Genomic DNA, 6,725 nt, shown 5'->3' with positions numbered 1-6,725 from the left:
TATATATATATATATATAAAGTAATTAGTTTACAACAAATATAGGTCCGTTTTATAAACATTTAAAAAGTAGTCAAAAATCAAAGGAAATATACCGTGATATACAATATAGCTTGTCAAAAGTCATAGAAAATATACACGGACTATACAATATTACATACCTATACCTGAGTTGTTCACTCACTATACCTTGTGATACACTCAAAAAGCTGAATAGAGCTTAACTATACATCATAAAATATACATTGAATATATAGTGATTATTCAATCTCGATCAACTCAAAATCGCCCCTAAAAAGTCACAAAATTTAGATATGAAATCCTCTAGATGTTTTGAGTCTTTTAATATATAATTCGTTTCAAAACGATTCACGTTTGTGATACATTATATTTTCAAAAAGAAGAAGAAACTGACAGAAAAAATTGGAAAAAAAAAACTGGCAGTAGAAGAGGAAGGTGGAGAAAAAACTGGCTATGTTTCGGTATTTAAATCAACCGAATGGTCATTGGATGTAATTACCCCATAGTTAGAACTTAGTAAAATAGATCTTGTTTGGTGTTGACCCGTTCAATAATCCATTTTGACCAAATCGGTTTTGATCCGAACAAATATGGTTTGAGTTACGTCTTGACTCGTTTGTTATATTGACCCATTATGATCCACCAATTTGACTTGACCCGTGATATACCGTGGTTTCACGGTATTATTAATACTTTTTCCTTAAGTTTAGTGTGTCCAAAAGCCTTTTTGTGCTAATTTTTATATAAGTTTCTTTTTATTTTGCAGGAAATCTGTCCAAAGCTGAATGCGGAGATTTTGAGCGAAAAAATGCAGAAGAGACCACCTACGGAGCTTATGACGGTCCGTAGGTGGCAGCGTAGTGCAGCTGCTGAAGGAAGATGGGGAAGTCTGACCAAGTGTGGGGTTACGAAGCTTGTGACGGTCCGTCGTGTCTATGACGGTCCGTCCTGAAGGTTCGTCATGAAGTTCAGAGAAGTGATCCAGTACCCATATTCAAAGAGTTGAAGTGTTTTGAAACGAAGGCCCTCGACGGACCGTTGTGCCTATGACGGTCCGTCATACCTGCCGTCGAGGGTAATGAAGAAGAGCAGCAGAAGAAATTGCATAAGTATGGGACGACGGAGTCCATGACGGTCCGTCGTGACCACGACGATCCGTCTCGAGGTCCGTCGACCCAGCCGCGTTTTGGCAGATTTCCAGAAAATAGAGTCCTTGTTTAATTAGGTTTTTATTTTTTATAAATAGTTCGAAAAACCTCGTTTTTGAGGTTAGACTCTGTTAGTTAGACTCTTAGACTCTGGATTGTTAGACATCATATTATTAGACTTTTTGTGAGATTATCGATTACTTTGAGATTCTTGCAAGTGATTTTTGGTGATTAATCAAGCAAACTTTTGGATTTTACTCTTTCTCATTGAAGTAAGTACATGAATTCTTATTTAATATATTTGAATATTGTGATTATGACTATGAGTAACTAAACTCCATAACTAGGGTTGTGGGAACCATAGGCAAATAATGAGATAAAACCTAACTAAAATAACAATTCTAGAATAGTGTCTTGCATGTATTAATAATTCTTTCGCTTAGAAGTCTTTTTAACGGATGGCCAACGTTAGAACTCGCCTTAATGCTACTTGCCGGACCAAGGAGGTAGATAATAGGAAAAGAATTATCAACATAGATTTAGTGTATACTATCTAATAGGCTAGTATTGATTGGTACGAGGTAATAACTTAGTCAAATATCGAATACGATGCTTAATATGAGGTAAAGATAAGGGTTAGGAAAGCAACATACGTAGCCGGACCAAGGTGCGGAGTGAGATTTTCTAGATGCCGGACCAAGGATTTAGAAATACATAACTTATCACTTTGCATGCAAGATACTAGAAAAGAATTGTTATAGTTAGAATTATCAAGTTATGAACCTGTGGGGAACACGTAAACCCTAGTTACTTTGATTAACTGATTAAAATCCAACTTTCAAACTCATTAAGTGTCTCTTTCAATTTAGTTAATTCTTTTTACTTATTAGGAAATACAAACCCCCCTTTTTACATTTTTATGTTTTTACTTTCTAAGGAAGTTATCAACCGAACAATAGTAATAACAAGTTAAAGTTAAGTCTAGACTATTTTCCTCGTGGGAACGATCCCAACCTCACTAGTTGGGTTATTTACTTGACACGACCGCTTTACTTCTTATTTGAGAAGTAAGTTTGAGCGTATCAAATTTTGGCGCCGCTGCCGGGGAAAATAGCTTTTAGATTAACTTGAACTTATTACTATAGTTTAGTTGATATTTTCTTGATTTTACTTTGTTTTATTGTTTTTGATTTCTTTTCAGAACTATCCTCCTTGTATGCCAAATACACGGAGAGGAAGAGAACCGTTGTTTCCCTACGATCACGAGTTAGAGCGTACACTGCGCAATATGAATCGTAATTTGGGAATAAATGATGAGGATCCGAACCAGAACATCCCAGCTCCGGTTGATGTTCATGGTCAGTTGTTACCCGATGCTCCGGGTGAACACCAACAGAGGGGACAAAATCCCGTTCCACGGCCCCAAGCATACTACAGAGGCTATGATAACATAGCAGATTCGGATGGGCCACTGGTTTTGCCTCCTCTACCCACAGGCCACACTTTTGTGGTAACTAGTAGTCTGATGCAAATGCTCACTGCCAGAGGTTTGTTTTCAGGGCTACCTTCTGAGGATCCACATGCCCATATAGCTAAGGTAAGGGCAGTGTGTAAAAGTTGTGTGGGGAGGCCTGATTTGGATCTAGATGTAATAGGGCTCAGAGTGTTTCCTCTCTCACTGACGGGAGAGGCTGCTATTTGGTTCACTGAGCTCCCATACAACTCCATCTTTACTTGGAACCAACTAAGGGATGTCTTCTTATCACGCTACTATCCGGTCTCCAAGAAACTAAACCACAAAGACAGAGTGAATAACTTTGTGGCACTACCAGGAGAGTCAGTTAGTAGTTCTTGGGATAGATTCACCTCGTTCTTGAGAAGTGTCCCAAATCACCGTATAGATGATGAGTCACTGAAGGAATACTTCTATCGGGGACAGGATGATAACAATAAAGCGGTGTTGGACACTATAGCAGGTGGATCTTATGGGGAGTGTCCTTATGCTGAGATTGCTGAAAAATTAGAGAAAATCTCCCGGAATAATAAAGCTTGGAGTACTAGGAAGTCAGATACTGGGAGAAATACCTTCGCAGTGCAATCCACTCACAACCCAGCCACAGATGAGATTCGTGAAGAAATGGCTCAGATGAGAACTGAGCTTGGGTTGGTACTAAAACATGTCACTGGGGGTGCAGAAAAGATAAATGCAGTCAACTACTTGGCTAAACCACCACCTCCTAATGATGAATGCTATTATGCGGAGGACACTTATGCAGTAAATGAGCAGATGGGGGGTTTCCGACCAAGCGCCCAAGGCTCAAATCAGGATAACTGGCGCCAAGGTCAAGGGAACCAAGGTCGGAGCTATGGTAACTACAACGGTGAGGGTCATTATGTCCGAGATGGAAACTACAGCCGCGACAACAACTTTAACAGGGGTAACTATGCTAATAGAAACGACAGGAATGGGCCCTATGTCCCTCCTCAAAATCGTGAAGTTACTCCTAGGGATGGTGGAGATAGTATGGCACGAGTTGAGGATATGTTGCACAAAATGATGAGGAGGTTCGATGCTAGTGATGAGCACATTAAAGAGTTAAGGGGTGATTTAGCTAGTATTGGGCAAAAAGTTGATACACATGCAATTTCGATTAAACAGATCGAATTGTAAATGGCACAATTATCTGCGACAGTGAACACACGGCAACCGGGCACTCTTCCTAGCAACACTGTCCAAAATCCAAAGAATGATGCGCACTGTATGGCAATCACTACTCGGGGTGGTAAGCAAACCATTGACCCACCTATGCCATCTACTGAGGAAAATGTGAGAAAGGATAATGATAATGTGGTAAAGGGTAGTGGTGAAGCAGAGGAAAGTAATGGAAAAGATGCAGAAGTACCTATCAAGGTAATTCCCATGCCTAGGCCACCACCACCCTTTCCTCAGAGATTAGTGAAAAAGACCGAGGATGGTAAATATCGGCGTTTCATAACAATGTTGAAGCAGCTTTCTATCAATGTCCCTTTGGTAGAAGCTCTAGAACAAATGCCCGGTTATGCCAAATTTATGAAAGATCTGGTCACCAAGAAAAGATCGGTCACTTTCGAGGATGATGATAGACTGCAGCATTGTAGTGCTATTGCTACAAGATCCCTCGTACAAAAGAAAGAAGATCCTGGTGCGTTCACTATTCCTTGTACAGTTGGGTCATTACATTTTGCGAAAGCATTATGTGATCTGGGGGCAAGCATAAATCTCATGCCCCTCTCCATTTACAAGAAGTTAGGTTTGGGGGATCCAAAACCCACTGCGATGCGGCTACTGATGGCTGATCGGACAGTGAAACGGCCTATAGGGATACTCCATGATGTGCTAGTAAAAGTGGAGTCATTCATCTTTCCGGCTGATTTTGTTATTCTTGATTGTGAGGTCGATTTTGAAGTGCCTATTATTCTTGGGAGGCCATTCCTTGCTACAGGTAGAGCCTTAGTTGATATGGAGAAGGGACAGATGACATTTCGGTTGAATAATGAAGAAGCGACCTTCAACATTTGTAGGACCATGAGGCAGAGTGGTGAGCTCCAATCGGTATCTGCCATATCCCACAAAGAAAAGATGAAGAAGGAGAATGAACAAAAAAGTGCAAAACAAGAGTTTAGGGTTGGGGATTTAATGCTTGTAGACAGTTCTGGGTCGCCTTGTCTTCCGGGCAAGCTCAAGTCCAAATGGACTGGCCCTTACTTGATTACCCAAGTATTCCCTCATGGAGCAGTTGAGTTAAAAGCCAAGGAGGGAGTGCGGTTTAAGATGAATAGAGATAGAATAAAACTCTATTTTGGGCATAAAGCATCGGGGAATGAAGTGATAGAGGCATACCATCTTGATGAAGTCTGAGTAATCAAGGGTCCCCAGTCGTGCCGCGACATTAAATCAGGCGCTTGTTGGGAGGCAACCCAATACTTATAGTCTTTTTAGTAATGGTAGCATTTTTCTACTAATGGGGTTTTAAATTTGCAGGCACATCACCAGGAAATTCTGCAGAAAATCACTCTGCAGCAGTCACTGACGGATACATCGACGGACCGTTGCGCCTGCGACGGACCGTCTTATGCCTTCGTCGTACCAGGTACGTCTTTCGGTTATTTTCAAACTAGGTCACACACGACAGAACCAACGACGGGTCGTCACAACTGAGACGGACCGTCGTCGGGGAACCGTCGCGTGATTAATGAGTAGTACCCGACCCGACCCGGCTGGAGTCTTTTTCAAAATTAGACCGTTTAAACTCCCCAACCCCTCATTTCACCCCCATTCCTTCATTATTCCTCCCACTACTCTCTCTTTTTCAACTTCCACAATCTGTTCCTCTATCAACCACCGATCATTGCCCCCCACAATTCCCCAAAGCCCTAAAAGTGTTAATTTACTAGTCGGAGCTGCTGCTGTGGGTGTCTGCCTGGCCACCGAGTACTTGTCCATTTGTTTTCTCCAATTCTACGGTATGTGTCTCTAATTTCTACTCATTTATCTTGCATTTTTGTTTATTAGTTAGTAATAGCTTAGTTCGTAGTCATATGTTGTTTCTTTTATACGATTCTGTCTAACCTAGGTTACAAATGTTCAAAATTGCCACGTTTACAACCCTAGACATAGGTGCTTTTGCATTGCTAGTTTCCTAGGTAGTTGGGTTAGACAAATGTTGGTCCAAAACAATACAATTTTAATGTGGGTTCATCGGGATGCATGGGGTACCCCCAGTTCTATCACGGATCTACAGAACGAGACCCCGATGACGGACCGTCGTGCCCACGACGGACCGTCATAGGGTCCGTTCCAAAAGCCCTAACTCCCCACTGTCCATTTTTTCTAAGTGTCCTTCAACGGACACATGTGACAGACCGTCATACCCACGACGGTCCATCTTGCACAACCGTTCTGGTTGTCAGAGACCCTGTTTCTAAGGGTCTCTCATTTTTTTTTCTATGTGTCCCCCAATGGACACATGTGACGGACCGTCGTCTTCACGACGGTCCGTCCTGCACAACCGTTCTGGTTGTCAGAGACCCTGTTTCTAAGGTCTCTCACTTTTTCTAGGTGTCCTTCAACGGACACATGTGACGGACCGTCATACCCACGACGGTCCGTCCTGCATGACCGTCATGACGGTCAGAGACCCCTCTCCTATGGGTCTCCATATTTTTCCAAGTGTCCTACGACGGACACCTACGACGGACCGTTGTACCTGTGACGGTCCGTCCTGCACATACCGTCATACTAGTCAGAGACTCTCCTTCAGGGTTCTTCATATATACATAGTCTAAGTAATACACGACGGACCCCATGACGGTCCATCATAGTCACGTCGAGCCATCATCAGGCCCGTCGTGTGTCACTATTTCTATAGCAATGACATACTATTTTCAATATTTTGTTTGGTATGGTTTTGCTTGTCTTGTTTGCCACTACTCATACTAATATCGATCCTTTACAGGTACTCTCTACTATGACACCCAAGCAAGACCGAATCTACGCACGCGGGCGATCTAAGTATGT

Source organism: Solanum pennellii, chromosome 7 (genome assembly GCF_001406875.1).
Source record: "Solanum pennellii chromosome 7, SPENNV200".
NCBI lineage: Eukaryota > Viridiplantae > Streptophyta > Magnoliopsida > Solanales > Solanaceae > Solanum > Solanum pennellii.
The sequence above is the reverse complement of the archived record's forward strand: the minus strand, read 5'-3'. Positions refer to the sequence as shown.